This window comes from Poecilia latipinna, unplaced genomic scaffold, assembly GCF_001443285.1.
Source record: "Poecilia latipinna isolate Pla-1442-1.1 unplaced genomic scaffold, P_latipinna-1.0 Scaffold319, whole genome shotgun sequence".
Classification (NCBI taxonomy): Eukaryota; Metazoa; Chordata; class Actinopteri; order Cyprinodontiformes; family Poeciliidae; genus Poecilia; species Poecilia latipinna.
In genome coordinates, this window is record NW_015112935.1 from 277,900 (window position 1) to 293,517 (window position 15,618).

Sequence of the window (15,618 nt, forward strand, 5' to 3'; positions counted from 1 at the left end):
TTTTTTCCCCCCCGGGGGGGTTTATTTTAAACCCCCCCTTTTTAGTGGGCCCCCAAAAAAAAAAAAAAAAAAAAAAAAAAAAAAAAAGGTCCAATAGTTCTCCAATTTCCTGTCACATTTGGTCTTCTGCTTTTCTTTTACATCCTTTCAAACAAAAACAGCTTCTACAAGTCTTCGTCCTGAAAGCCAAAAAAGTATTTTCAAGTGTCTGACTGGAAGAAAGTGAAATACAACAGGGGGTTATCTTAACACGGCTGGCAAAACTGAAAAAAAAGCAGCATAATTCACCTTCCAGGCTTTTTTTTTTTTTTTTTTTCAAAAAAAAAATTTAAAAGGCAAAAATCATTGCAAATTACTTATTTCCATGCTCACACGAATAACACTTCTGCTTCAAATTCTGTAGAGTCTGAATGATAGGGGACATAGAAACACACTCCAGGAATATTTTTGCTCAGACCAAAGCCTTGCAGTAATTGCATTTAGTTCTATTGGCTTCTTAAATGAGAGTGTGAGTGTGATCGTCCTCATGCAGGATGCGTGCAAGGACTGTTTTCATCAAGGTCTGCTCCACATTGTGTTATCTTGATGCAGAAAAGATACACAACAGGCTTTTAGTAATCTCATCACATTATTTTCCACGTGCTTTATCATCTTGTATTTGATCAGCAGTAATGGGCCTACTGTGAGCGCTCTTTGTACTCCTTTTATTTGCTACTGTTACTTCAAGGTAATGCGACTTTCATGGGGTCTGATTAAATGGCATGTTTCCTGATACATTTGAGTTGACTATTCAAAAGATGATTTTATTCATTTATATATATATATGTTTTTTTAGCAGTAGCCATTTTAAAAGTCTGGCTCTGTAAATCACATTACAGAGGGAAAATTAGCTGTATTATGGCATGGCCTTGTGAAAGGTTGTAGGCGAAATGGTCAATGACAAAACCTCATGGGCTTGAGAAGAAACTGCAAGTACTTGTAAAGTAGCATTAGAAAGGAGATGACACAGTACTCTCCATATTTTGGTGCATGTTGATAGATGTGTGTGAAAAACCTTGAAAGAAATTCTTCTAATTTTAATACTGAAAAAAAAAAAAAAAAAGCCAAATATTGAAAATGCTGACCTTTAATTTAAGAACATTTGTCAATTGGGTATAAAACCCCACATTAAGAAATAATTTCGTTCAACAAAATCATGGAAATTAATTATTGGCACACCTGCAGAAAATACTTTTGAGAACATTTTAATCATTCAGAGACATGGACCATCTCTTATGCTCTTTTCATAGGAATTAAATCCCAGAAATGGTATCTATTCATCAATCCATCCATTCTTGATATTAGCTTACAATTACAGGGTTGTGGGGATTGGATGTGGTGGTTGGGAAAACAGCAGATAACACTTTGGATATTCACCAGTCCGTCACAGTTAGAACTGACTCTGCCCTTGTTAAAGGTTGATTTTGTGTTGGCTGAAAATTTTCTGTATTGATCTGGCTGTATGTTTTAGATCACGGGTGTCAAACTCCAGTCCTGGAGGGCCACTGACTGCCCTGCAACTTTTAGATGCGACTCTGCTGCACCACACCTGAATAGAATAGAATAATTAGGTCATTAGCAAGACTCTGGAGAACTTATCTACACAAAAAGGAGGTAATTAAGCCATTTCATCCCAGTGTTTTGTACCTGTGGCACATCTAAAAACTGCAGGACAGCGGCCCTTGAGGACTGGAGTTTGACACCTCTGTTTTAGATCATTATCCCGGTAAAGAATAATGCATTTTAATTTTTTGCAAATAAATTAAAAAGCCTCTTAGTAAAGTTTTAATTTCAACTTTTATTTCAGTGACAAATTGGGCCCTCAATTTAAATACAACACAGCCAGTATGTAATTAATTTCTTGCTCACAAATGTTTTCTTCTTCATTTCTTCAAACATCTGGTTAACTTATTTAAAGTCTGTGTGCTGTATCATTCTATCAGTATTCTGAACAAGCTGTTTTATATACACTTTCTTACTATTTGGACAATATTTATTTCAACCAGAGATAGCAGTGAGACTAATGCAATGTCTCACTGCTAATGCTTTCTTTTTGTGGCTTAGAGTAAGTGCAGGTTTTGCTGTGATAAAACCAAGGTTGAATGGTCTGGGAGAAAAGAATCTCTTTCTCTTCCTTCTCTCCGCTTGTCTGAGCATGTTTTCTGGATGGATGAATTACTGTGACAATGACTGAAAACCACGACGATACAGGAAATCTCCAATATTTTTAATGTATCCTGGCATAAATCCAACTGAGACTGCGATGCACTGAGACTATTGAAACTTTCATGGTACAGGAGCCCTTTCTCTACAACACTGAAGAAGACATTAGAAACCAGTGTACATTGAGAAACCCCTACAAAAAGACAGTGATGTGTTACTTAAAAGGAAGAAAGAAAAGAAATGTGTAGCATGAGTAAAATAGCTGTGTCTGAATAAATTAGAATGTCAATAAAAATGTTAATTATTTCAGTATTTATTTTTAAAAAATGAAATATTAATTGCATAGAGTCACATATTTCAAAGCTTTCTGGTGATTGCTTTGACTATGGCTTTACAGGTAATTAAAGTCTAAAGATTTCCCAGAAAATCTGAGTGTCACATGAAACATATCCAGAACAGTAGATATTCTGAAAACTGGATTTAGGATCCTTTTGCATAAACTACTACATCAGTGCAGCATAGTATGGAGCCTGTGGCTTTGATGAAGCCCAAGTAGCTTTGATAGCAGCAGCCTTAAACTCATTTGCATTGTAGTATCTGATGTCTCACATCCTCACATTGAATACCTTTTCATTTCTTTATGGGATTTATGTCATCTAAGGTTTTTGCACAATGAAACACATTAATACCAAAGGTCATTACTAGCCAGGTGCTAGTACAGTAGGCTCAGAGGACAGGTTTGAAGTCCTGCTGGAAAACATAAAAGCAGAGCTTTAGAGAAATTTGTATAACTTTAATGACAGTCATGAGAGGTATTTCAAGTACTTTCTCTACTGGTTTGTTTAAAGCAAAGAAAATGCTTTTTTGTTTTTTCCCCAAAACCATCAGATGAGAGGATCAAGCATTTCTAATTTAATTCCATATTTTTCCCTGTCTCAGCAGCGCATGCCCACGTTTCAAGCCAACATAACATATGAATAAATGATCCATGTTCATTTTAACTTTCAGTTGTCATCCCTCTTACTTATAACTTTTTAGGGCACATACAACTTTTTTCAAACCACAGCCTATTCTACATCATTTTAGGGCTAGATTACATTTGCACTGTGATGATTGTGCAAAATCGTGTGATGTCAACATGCAAAGTCTGCACTGTGGGCAGCGTTTGCGATGCGTTACATTCCTATTCTAAAGAAAAAAAAGTAGGGATTAATACATGCACACAGCACTACATAAATATATCAAACATGGGGAAAATTGTGATGCTGTGGTTTACAAGGCTTAGAAAGGTAAGTACCAATCTTGCATTTAATTATAACTAGTATGAAAAACATATGGTATAGGAATCAAAAACAACCACGTAAAATTCTCCAATAACATCTGCCACATGACAGAATTCTTCTTTTTCTGGCCTCTTGAATGATGAAATACGCCCCCTCAACAGAGAACAACATGAACTCTCACTGAAATATACTGTTTTGAATGTAATAAAAAACAATACATAATTCATGACCATCAGTATAAATACAGTGGTTTTTACTAAGTGCACATTTCCACTCAGACATCACTCACACTCGGTAAGTGATTTTTATTTTTGCTTTATTGTAAACAACGCAAATGTACATATTAGAAAGATGGAAAAAAAAAAGGGCTGCATTTTGGTTAACGCTACAAGAGGGACCAAATGCCTCTTTGGTTTGTCACACAGCTAAATGTCTACACCTCTCTCTCTCTCTTTTTTCCAGTTTTGTACGGTTGAAAAACTCATTTGGCATACATGTGTTATCGGTTCCTACTTCTTTGGACTTCCTTCATAAGTATTCCCTCCAAAAAGTCTAACTTTTGCTTAGCTTGGCAATTTGGTATGCTGTTTTTCTCTTTTCATTTATTTTCTTATTAATCTTCTTTCAGAATGCTTATCGCTGCCTCCGCCATTCCTTCTTCCTCCCTTCCTTCCCCCTCGCCTTCGCCAGTAAAACAGCAGGTAGTCAGCTATAAGCCTCTCTGACATTAGCTGATATTAGGCCACAGGGTCTATTGGATACCGCCTCACTGTGTTTGTTATTGAGCAAAGAGTGGCGTTCTGGGGAATGATCAAGCTCACATTTACGTGTGCATGGGCTCTCACAAACAAACATATTCCCTAACCAATGTAAACACATGAACAAATGTTTGAGCCCCACACTAAAGCCTATGCAATCTCCTAAACACCATTACCTTGCACTCAGTCTGAAGAATGAAGGAAATGACAAGGATGTAAAAACCTGCTCTACACCTGCACACTAAATACACAACTCATTTTTATACAGCTGGTTTTAGGTTCAGCTTATTTGAGCCGTCATAAAGATTGCATTGTCTGTTGCCTTTTCATTTGGGATGTGAAGGATGTGCAGAATTTCTAAAGTGTGGCCCTAACCATAGTAGACGTCATTATCACAGGACTGCACACCAACCACTTCTAAGACATCTCACATACTCAAGTCCTGTAACACATACTCCTTGTACTACCAGCTACAACATTGTTTTCCCCTTACCTAGATACGCCGCTCATGGAGGAGTTATTAGGGTCTTAGTATGTCTCCTAGTTGAAAAAAATTATTAGTCTGCACTTCTTCTCAGTAATAGCAGGAATACATTTTCGAATAGCATTTTAAACTGTTAGCCATCCATGTATTTCAGATGCAATGACCCTCGATTTCATGATAAAACTTTATTTAAAAGTAGTCAGAGTGTCCAAAGAAGCAGCTCATGTCAACTGAAAAAGGGTTATCATATTCAGCGTGCTTGGGAAGACTTCACTCAAAACCCCCTTAGGAATATTAGAGCCTTCTTTACACTTTTGCAGAATTGTGGAAAAGTTTTTTTTTTTTTTTTTTTTTTGCAGGTCAGTCAGTACACGATGTCCGTGTTATGTGTGTCGAAGTGGGAGTTCCCTGACAGAGCATGTGTAAAATTTCCACCCAATATTGTTGGATTTTTCAACAATTTGAAGCAAGACCAGCTGTGGTGGCCTCATGCCATGGTACCAATCACATCCCACCCACACTGCTTTGGCAGTTTTTCAGGTAAGCAATAAGAACATTCTTGGCACTGACCATCACATTCACAGTTAGTGTGTGCCTGCAACCAAAAGGATCTCACCAAGCAGCTCCAAGTTACAGTCTGAATAACCAACAATCTCCATATCAACACACACTGAGTCATTCTTCGACCTCTTGACTAAGAAATGCATTTGCACCATTTGCCATGTGGGGTAGGGATTCGAGCTGGGGTAGAAGTATGCACTGCATATCTCTGTGCATGTGGTTGCTGGGCGACAAAAAGAAAGCTGAAGTAATGTAGGCTACATTTCAATTGAAAAAAAAAAAAAAAAAGCATTTTTGAAGAAGCTAGGGGCCATTTTCAGAGCTAAGGCCTGGAGGAGGAGGAAAATGGATTTGGCAGCAGTTCAAAGGAATGATAAGATCATATTAAGATACTTGCAGCATTACTTGTAAAAACATCTAGTGTCATGCACCTTGCACAAAGAACTTGTGGTCAACTCAGTCATCAGCAAAAAAACAGAGCTTTTGCAAACATTATTCCTTTTGCATTAGGTTGAAATTATTGCACAAGGGGGCATGTTCTGCATTGTGAGACCTCTCATTGCTCATGCCATAGATAAACTGATAAACACATTTGATTGTATTTCTTCTGGGATACTAGGGTTGATGCTCATGATGCCAGTGCAGAAACACTTGATATGTACAGAGAATTACAACAGACTCAAACACCCTTGTACAAGTCTAAGTTGAATTATTGGGTTTATTCAACTTTGACTTGATGGATGAGATTTCAGCAGCACCATGAGTGCATTAGTATGATGATTGATTTTGCACTGAAACTATTCTTTTCTAAATGTTTAGCAATCCAGCTATGTGAACAATCTTTCAGGTTTTTGAGAAACTAGGGCAATCTTACTCCAATATGAAGGAGAACTGAGAAACTAACGACTTGCAAAAAAGAATATGATAATATGAAGCACAATAAACTTCAATAAAAAAATAAGAAATACTAATAATTTAAAAGAACATTTCACAAAACTATAGGATGAAATTGCGGCATAGGCATTGTCGGCTATAGCAAATTAATACCTTCGGCTTATTCATGGTCCTCTGCTTAAACTCCACTGAACCATTTGACTCCTAAACCCCCTTTATGTAACCGCATCCTAGAGTCTGTGAATAAAGAGTTTCACTGTCAACATTTCTGTTAAAAGTTCTTCTTGTCAGCCATTTTACGACCCCTTTGGGTGTATGTTTCAGGTCACTGTCTCATTGGAAAGTTCAATGCTTCCCCTGCCAATTTCTTTCTCTTTTTTCCTTTCCTTTTTTTTCCCCTTGAGGTATTCTTTGCAATTCTAATAAATGATTTCTCCAAGGATTTCTGGAAGCCCTTTAGTGTCCACCTTACAACTAAATGTGAACTATTCTGGCCCATTTATATATCACAGCAAATATAAAGCTTGCTGTGGTACATAGTCTCTGTCTCTTGGTTCCGAAAGGTTGATATTTATTGACAGTGGTATTATTCAGCAGCAGCCTATTATTTTGTAAAGAACTACCTGTTTTGGCTTTCGGTTTTATATACTAAAAATGTAAAATGAGAACACATCAGACATAAAATTGTTCTGGCTGTCATCAGCTCACCTGAAGTCTATCTGCAATAACTGTAATTCATTTATACTTATTTCAAAGAAAGACAATATTTTGCTTCTTACGGTTATATTTTTACCGGATCATTCTGTCTTCTTGGGATCTTTGGTCTTTCACCTTAGCCTCTGTTTGGTTCAGTTTCTGTTTGATCTTACAATTGCAATATATTTTGTTTAGTCCAGACAAAATAATTTCCTTTTTGTCTTTTCCTGCCTGCCTTTTTCTGCTCCTGTCCCATTTCAAGCTTGATTTTGCAAAGTGATCTTTAATTCAATTCCAAAAGCAAAATTCACATATGTGTTTGTTACACACCTAATTTTAATTGTTCTAAACTGATCTTCATGACATATGAAAATGGAAAAAAAAAATAATAAAATGATGAAAAATAAAAACTCTTTAGATCCTCTTTAGTTTCATTAGGGTGAAAACACAATAAACCTCACGAGAATGTGGCTACAGCTGGAAGCAAATAACTTTTTGGGTTTACAAACGAAGAAGCAGAAGCTATTTTCAAAAATTCCACAAAGTTACTTTATGGATTACTCTATGACTTGATAAAAAAGTTAAAATAGCTGAATGAAAAATGTTTTTGATGCAGAACTGTCCAACTCCTGAGGACATTATTCATATAGTATATGCATTAATACTTGGTCAAGAGACCCTTTGCATGAATTACTGCATCACTGCAGTGAGGCCTATATATGATCAGACTGAAGCTCTGTTGAGGTGTTAAGGAAGCCCTCAGCTCATTTGCATGGTTGGCTCTGGTTTCTCTCATTTCTCTCTACACCAGCAGCCTCCTGGGCCGGTTTGCACATCCAAATCACAGTCATTAGTGTGATTCTATAGAACTTGACTGCATTCTGAATAGAAATTTTCCCCTTTTAATTCAGATGTACAAGTCCAAAACACAAGACAGGACAGCACAGGACACTGCTCGACTCCTGATGACTACAGTGTAAGACTCCAGACAATATCCGACAGCTTATCTACAGAGTGATACTATTGTAATTAAAGCAGGTACTTTTAGCAGTGTGGGCATGTGCCAAGTTCTTATGGAAAATGAAATCAGCATCTCAGCAAAGCTTGTCAAAAAGGTAAGCTGCTCTGGAAAGTGCTCTAAAATTTTCTGATAGCTGGCTGTGCTGACTTTGTACTTAATACAACACATAGAACCAAACCCAGAAGATGACATGACTCCAGAAATTATCACAGATTTTGTAAACTCCACACTGGACCTCAAGAAGCATGGATTTTGTTCCTATATGCTCTCCCACCTGACTTTGGTATCTTTATTTTTATAAAGTGTCCTTTTTTTTACTTTGATTGTCGAACAATATCCTCTTCTTTATTATTATCTCTATTTTATTTTAGTCCAAATGAGAAAATTCTAACATTTTCTCTTTCTAAGGACTGGCTTAACATAAGGAATGTTGCAGCTGTAGCTCATGTTCTGATGTTGTGGCCCTTGAAACACTGACTCTATTCGCAAACTATGACTTGTGAATCTGCCCCAAATTCATGATTTTACTTTGCTTAGCAGTATTTTTACAACTGTGGCTCTCCCTGTTGTTCGTGCATGTTTTTTTTTTTTGTTTTTTTTCTCAGGCTGTACTCTGAGAAAATTTAATGCAGTTAGGTTTGAGATTCTGTGAACAGCCAGTTTCTGAAGCAATGACTATTTGTGACCTCCTGGTGAAGGGTGTCCGCACCTGTCTGCCTCACAACTGTCAGGTAAGTGGTTTTACACATACTGCTGTAGATCCGAAAATAAGATTTTTGTAGTAAAATCAATTTTTTTTTGTTACTCTTATTTAATTTTCTAATGTTTTAGTGAAACAACCATAAGCCATAATCATCAAAATGAATAACACTTTAGATATGTCACTTAATTTGTAATGAATATGTGCTGCAACACATGAGCTTCACTTTTATAGAACAACTTGAAAAAACTTGGTGAGATGCACCTGTAGTTGTTTGGACTTATGGGCACAGTTATACATTCATGAGCAAGTATATCTTAAGCAAGAGAGCAAGAAAACAAACAAGAAAAAATATTAAAATTCAGCTGAAAAACTTGGCCTTTGGCAGAATTGCATCTTAGAACAAGGCAATTATCCCTAAGATGCATAAGAGTTTGCAAAAAATGTCCCTTAGAGATTTATCAGCATTTACGGGAGAATAAAAACTAAGGAGAACGTTGATGGGGAAAAATACATACTTCCTAATTTGCAACCATCCATCCATCCATTTTCTGAACACCCTTGTCCCTCAGTGGGGTCGGGAGGGGTGCTGGTGCCTATCTCCAGCTAACGTTCCGGGCGAGAGGTGGGGTACATCCTGTACAGATCGCCAGTCTGTCGCAGGGCAACACAGACACACAACCATGCGCACACACACACACACCTAGGGGCAATTTAGATAGACCAATTAACCTAACAGTCATGTTTTTTGGACTGTGGGAGGAAACCGGAGTACCCGGAGAAAACCCATGCATGCACAGGGAGAACATGCAAACTCCATGCAGAAAGACCGGGGCCGGGAATTGAACCCAGAACCTTCTTGCTGCACGGCAACAGCTCTACCAACTGCGCCACTGTGCAGCCCCTAATTTGCAACACCAAACAAAATTAAATTCTTTCTAAACTAGTATATGCAAGTTAATCAAACCACATTTCTTCACACAGTAACATATGACATTGTAACATTGAGGTATCATATCATACTGTACTGCACCCTTGTATATGTTTTGTTGATGAATTTTAAATGTAGTTTAATGCCATGTAAAATCCGTTTTCCTAAAATTGAAATATGGTAATATTAATACTAATGTACTAATATTGATTCTACTTCTAATAATAATAATAACAATAATAATAATAATAACAATAATAACAATAATAATAATAATAGCATGAACTGAATACAAAGCCAGGGTTATATATACATTGACTCAATGTTCAGAGCAACAAATTGTAGAGGAAACTAGCAACTGTTCAAATCCTGATAAAGAAATTATACTGAAATGTTAACTCTGAGAACAATCAACTAAATTCAGAAAAAATAATCATTAATTACAGAAATTAATCACAATTTTATATTATAATACATAAACATCTTTGAAAAAGTCATTCCCCCTTTTCCTGATTTCCTGTTCCCATTGTTTGTTACATTTAAGCAACAAACATCAAACCAATTCAAATATTAATGAAAAACAACTCAAGTACACACCAAATGCTGTTTTTAAATGAAGACAAACATCTTTGTTCAAAAATTCTTGTTTACTTGTGTTATCTTTGACTAATATTTAAATTTGTTTCATGTCCTGAAACACTGAGTATGAAAAACATGAAAACACTTTTTTCCTACCACTGTGTATTTTATTGGGGTCTCCTTAATATCACTGTTTTCTCGCAAAAATATCCTATTATCCCTGTACACATGTGGCGTCTCCTCACACAGCCTAAAAACTGTGCGAGGAGTTTTTAGTTAGTTTAAGTTGTCTCTCTAAATTGTCCTTTGGCATGTCTGTGCACACTGTTTGTCCTTTTGTTGCCCTGCCATGGACTAGGGACCAAGGCTCCTGGCTTACCTGAAAGAATAACCAAGATGATGGATGGATAAATTATATTTAATTTGTTCAAATGAGTCTTTGTCTATCCTGAGAGAGTTTACTATTAACCCCATCCAGTTTGTTCTCTTGTGAAGTCGTTATTAGTGAAAATGTTGCCGTTTGATATATGTTGACTCAACTCCCGAGATCAAGCTATCGTGTGCTCACCAATGAGATGATAATTACTGAAAATTACTAAGGAGTGTGGAAATATAACTGTGTCTGCTGAATGCCTGGGAGCCCTGTGGGTTGCCAGATTCACAAATTATTCATGTTGTGGTGTCGTTCTCATTTTAGAGGTGAACAGTGAGAAGGAGGTTTAACTGGATGCCTTTCACAAGTGATTTTGTGTTTTTGATTACTGTATTTCTTATTCAGCTATTACTTTATGCTCAATTGTGAAATCTCTTTCTTGTGTTGAAGAAAATTGTTCCTCTGCTGCCTCCCGACACTTCCTCAGCTCTTCTCCAGAACTAAAGCTAAAACATCAGACCAGAGAATTAATTTTGTCACAATGTGAAAACCCTTTAGGTCATTTTTGGTAAACATGCTACCATAAGCCTTTTATGAAGGAGTGTTTTTTGACTGGAAACTCTGCTATTAAAGCCTAATTGGTGGACTGCTGCAGAGATAGTTGTCCTATCTTATCTGCACAGAGCAAAGCTGGATGGGCCTTAGTCCATCTCCCCGATCTCTCAGCTTATACAGCCGGCATGCTCTATAAGTCCTGGCGATTTCAAATGTTCTCAAACCAGCAGAACTTTTTCTGTATCGTTCCCCAGATCAATTCTGTCTTGGAGGTGCAGAGACAACTCCTTTGATTTCATGATTGGCATATGTGCTCTGACATGCACCGTCAACTATCCAACCTTATTTAGACGGGGCGTGTGCCTTTCCAAATTAAGTCCAATCAACTCAATTTACTACAGGTGAAATCCATGTAGATGTTGAAATATCTCAAGGATTATCAGCAGAAACTGTTCAATTTTGAGCTTCACTGGCAAAGACTGAATACTTAAATTTGAATTGTTTTCTTTTTCTTTTTTTTCTTTTTTTTTACAAATTTGCAAAATATTAAAAATGCTCACATTGTCATAATGGGATATTTATGTGTAGAATTAGGAAGAAAGACATTGATTGGCCCAACTTGCAAAAGGACTGTAACATAAGAGGAATGATTTAATCACAGTGAATACTTTCTGTATTCATGCCAAACGTGAGGTTTTCAAGTGGGAACATGTACAGCTGTGTGGGGCTTACAAGTATATGGTATTGACCATACATTTCTCCTGAAGTGTCAGGTAAGTGAGTGGAAAACTGTGTAGTACAGAGTGCTGTTTAACCACAATATTTAGCAAGAGCAGCAGCTTACTCTGTCTCTGTCACTGGGCAAAATGGACAACAGATTGTATTTAAATATCCCGAGTTTCCTTCTAGCATTACTTTGAAATGACATTTAAGAGTTACTGTCAAAAATCACTTTGAAATCCTGTTAACCTTTAAGGCTTTGCAAGGTGAAAGCTCCTACTACTCTTTCCTATTAAAGTCTCACTCATCAACTCAGAACCCCAGATCAGCTAACCAGAGACTGCTTTTAGTATCTCAGACCCATTTTAATATGCATTCTTGTCTTATTCTGTTGATAATATGAATTAATTTAAAGGGAGGCAAAATGTTTTCTTTTTTTTTAAATTCAGACAAGTTTTTAGGTCATTTCTATGAAATTATTTTTAGATGCATTTCATTCCATTTTATTTTTTCATTTTGTTTTAGTTTTTTCATTGCATTTTATGTTTATTGCTTTAAAGCACCTTTGTGATATTTGTCTCTAGAAGGTGAAATATACATAAGGTGTGGGTAGAAAGTTTAAGCTAGCGGCATGACAAGCAGTGTCCTTGGAATAACGTTTTTGTCAGCTAGTACTGTAGTCCATCTGAACACTGAAGAATAAAGAAAACAGCAAGTAAAAAAATAAGACTTTTATCTGCTTCTATTCACTGAAGCTGTTTAATTAATGTCATGTCAGGTTATTTTAAGTTTATTTTTGTCCAAATTAACAACAATATCAATGCAATTTAAAATGTTCTTAAATTATTGCCAATTATGCAGAATCACGCAACACATCAAATTAATTCTTGTCAAACTCAACCCAGGCAGCAACGGCTGTGCAGCTAAGTAATGCAACGTGTTTTGGTTTGGAGAAATGAGACTGTTGGCCCACTCATCTGAGCAGAAACCGTGTCTACCTTAATGCTGCCAGACTTTCTGTGTTTCAAGAAAAAAAATGTCCAAACACTCATTTGCTGCTGTGACAAATTACAGACAGACTGGCTTATTGTAGAGCATCTTCAAATCTCTGGGTAGGTTGCCTAAACTATATCTGTCCAAACTACTGCTACAGCGTTTTGTTCCTGATCTAAAGCTACATTATTAATATTGAAATGAATACATTAACTCTATGTTGGGTAGTTATTATTTCATGCTTTATGCTCAGTTCCGTTCTTCATTGATTTTTTTTAACATACTACTTCTTGATTTTCAACATGCAAATAAATATGAATGCCATGAGCTACAAATATGAATAGAGAAGTAAAAGTTAAAGCATTTTTAGTATGATGAATTTAAATATACACTTTTTTTTTTTTTACAGTTGATAAAATCCATTTGCTGCTGTAAAACTTCTCAAAAATATTCGCTACAGGTGATGATTATCATTTCAATAATTTACTGAACTTGCCAGGGTAGAACCTTTATATTTTGTATTTCAGCAAAAATATTACTGACTCAGGCGCAGTGAGAATATAATTAGAGCTTCAAAAGAAAATCATTGTCCCTTCACAATGACTTCTACAAAAAAAAAACAATTTCTGGGATAGAAATCCCTCGCAGTTCTGGCTAAAGTGAAAAAAAAAGAGAAAGGAACAAATGCTTCACCGGTAACATGGAAAATAAACAACTGACTGCATAGAAAGGGACTGTTCCATTTTTATAATTTTCTACATATTAAAAACATGAAAGGTGATAATTTTCTTGAGATTTTCAATATAAAATATCATCACACGTTATCTACTTCTGCTAGATTAAGATCATCCTCAAGACTCCTTAAATTAATGTAAAACCATGTCAAAAGAGAATTTAAAATATTTCTTTGCTCCTGTCATGTCTACCATGTTTTTGAAATACACTAGCTAAAGTGTTGAGCAGGGCTACCCGAACTTTCTCATCCTGCTTGTTCATGCCTAGATGGAATCTTAGGACGGAGTAGCAACTCTGATCATGTAATGACAGCTAAAATGAGAAGTCTTATATTATATTAGTTTCCAAGGTTTCCCCCAGAAAACTTGCTAAACCTGGTGGTTGGGTGTGAGGACAGTCATTCATCCAGTGGCCTGCCATGTTTTTTGAGTTTAAAACTGTTTAAAGCTGACAGGAAATTTGAAAATCTCACTTGATAATTATGTGTTATCACATACCACAAAATGTTATGTGTTAGAATTTGATTTATTACTTTGATTGGAAGGTACTAATGCCTGAATGCCAACTATAAAGTCATAAAAACTGCAAACATTTTAAAAAGACTTAAATAAATAAGCAAATCTTGGCCTGGTGGTGGCATACGTAAAGCCTGGTGGCCCGCCAGGCTTATAATACATTGGGGGGGGGAAACCTGGTTTCCTCATTCTTTATGATTTTTGGTAGGGGCAGGAGGAGACGGTGTGTGTTTGATCAGCTGTTCACTACACAGTGATGGTTTTTGCAGTCAGTGTTTACCTGCTCACTTTGATGGGGTTAGTGTTTCGGGGCCCAAACTCTACTGTGCGAGACATTTTAGAAGTTCAAACATACCTGAGCAGAAGTCAAATGCAATTTCTTTGAGGGCCTATCTAGTGCTTGCTTCAAACTGTTTTGTGGTATTTGATGGTTAGGAAATGAGACGTAGGCACAGCCTGTCAGCATGTGCCCAAAATGGATTTCTTTCTTTAGTGACTAATTCGAACTAAAAGTTGCATGTCAGCTCGTTCTTCATGCCTTAAATTTACATTCTCTTACAGTTCTTGACATAATGAATGTCTGTGCACGTATAATAGAGAGGTGAGGTGATTTATTTGACAGCAACAGAAATGTTCACCTCTAGACTGATGGACAACCTGCCACTCTGCTCCCACACTTTTCACACATAAGTCTCTCCAACTCTTGGTTGGCCCATCACTTCTGTTTCTGAGAGAATTAAGATGTTTGTACTCTGCATACAAAGATGAAATGAACATGAGAATCTTGAAAAACAGAGAACACGTGTTTTTATACAGGGATTTTACATGGAATTTTTGGTTTTCTGGTATTTCACACATGCAGTGACGTCACAAAATCTCAGTTAAGATGCAACTGTATCATTAAAAAAAACAAAAAAAAAACGTTAAATGCTTGCACAACTTTGCATACCTCGCTAGAGATTTGGTGGCACATCCAGTTCATGAGACAAAACTAGACATGATTTTGGAAATGGATCATGAAAATGAGACAAGATTTTGACAAAATCTTTGCAAAAAGTAATGTAGTCCTTTTTGTTTTCACAAATAAAGGGGGTTGAGGGGGTATGCAAGTAAACAAATATGTTCTAAAGAAACTATTAGTGCAAAAATAATTCAGCCCAGATTTGACAAGGCAAGAGATTACTTTATGTGTCTGAGCAAAAATAAATTATTAATAGAACGACTTAGAATTTGATTCATTACTTTGATTTAATGCGTTTTTGAAGCGGAAAACCCACAGTCTCTTTGAACAGTTGCTTATTGCATAGTTTGATCATATTCGCTGTGTGCTTAAAAGGTTGGATCCAAAGTAAAGCATTGAGTTTAATGTGTAGGTACAGGCAAACAAATTAATAGCGGTGAAACCTATGCATTGGCTCGGCTGTACCTCTCTTTTCTTTCTCTCCCTGTAAATGCATTCAAACCATCAAAGCTCAAGTTTTCTTTGTCTAGCTTCTAAAGCTAGCTCTACCCATTGTTCTATAGTTATATTGTTTTGTCTTTTAGGCCCAGATTTCCCATGTGGCAATAGTACGTCACCTCCCCTACTTTACACTAATGAATAACTCGCTGGCTAGTT

At 36.4% G+C, this 15,618-nt stretch overlaps 2 protein-coding genes across 3 annotated transcripts in view; one reads left to right on the top strand and one right to left on the bottom strand.

Moving 5' to 3' along the window:
• LOC106949020 (astrotactin-2-like) overlaps positions 1-15,618 on the bottom strand; it is a 198,734-nt gene that overhangs the window by 78,993 nt on the left and 104,123 nt on the right. The window lies entirely within an intron of this gene.
• Positions 1-15,618, top strand: part of trim32 (tripartite motif containing 32) — a 45,447-nt gene that overhangs the window by 21,877 nt on the left and 7,952 nt on the right. The window lies entirely within an intron of this gene.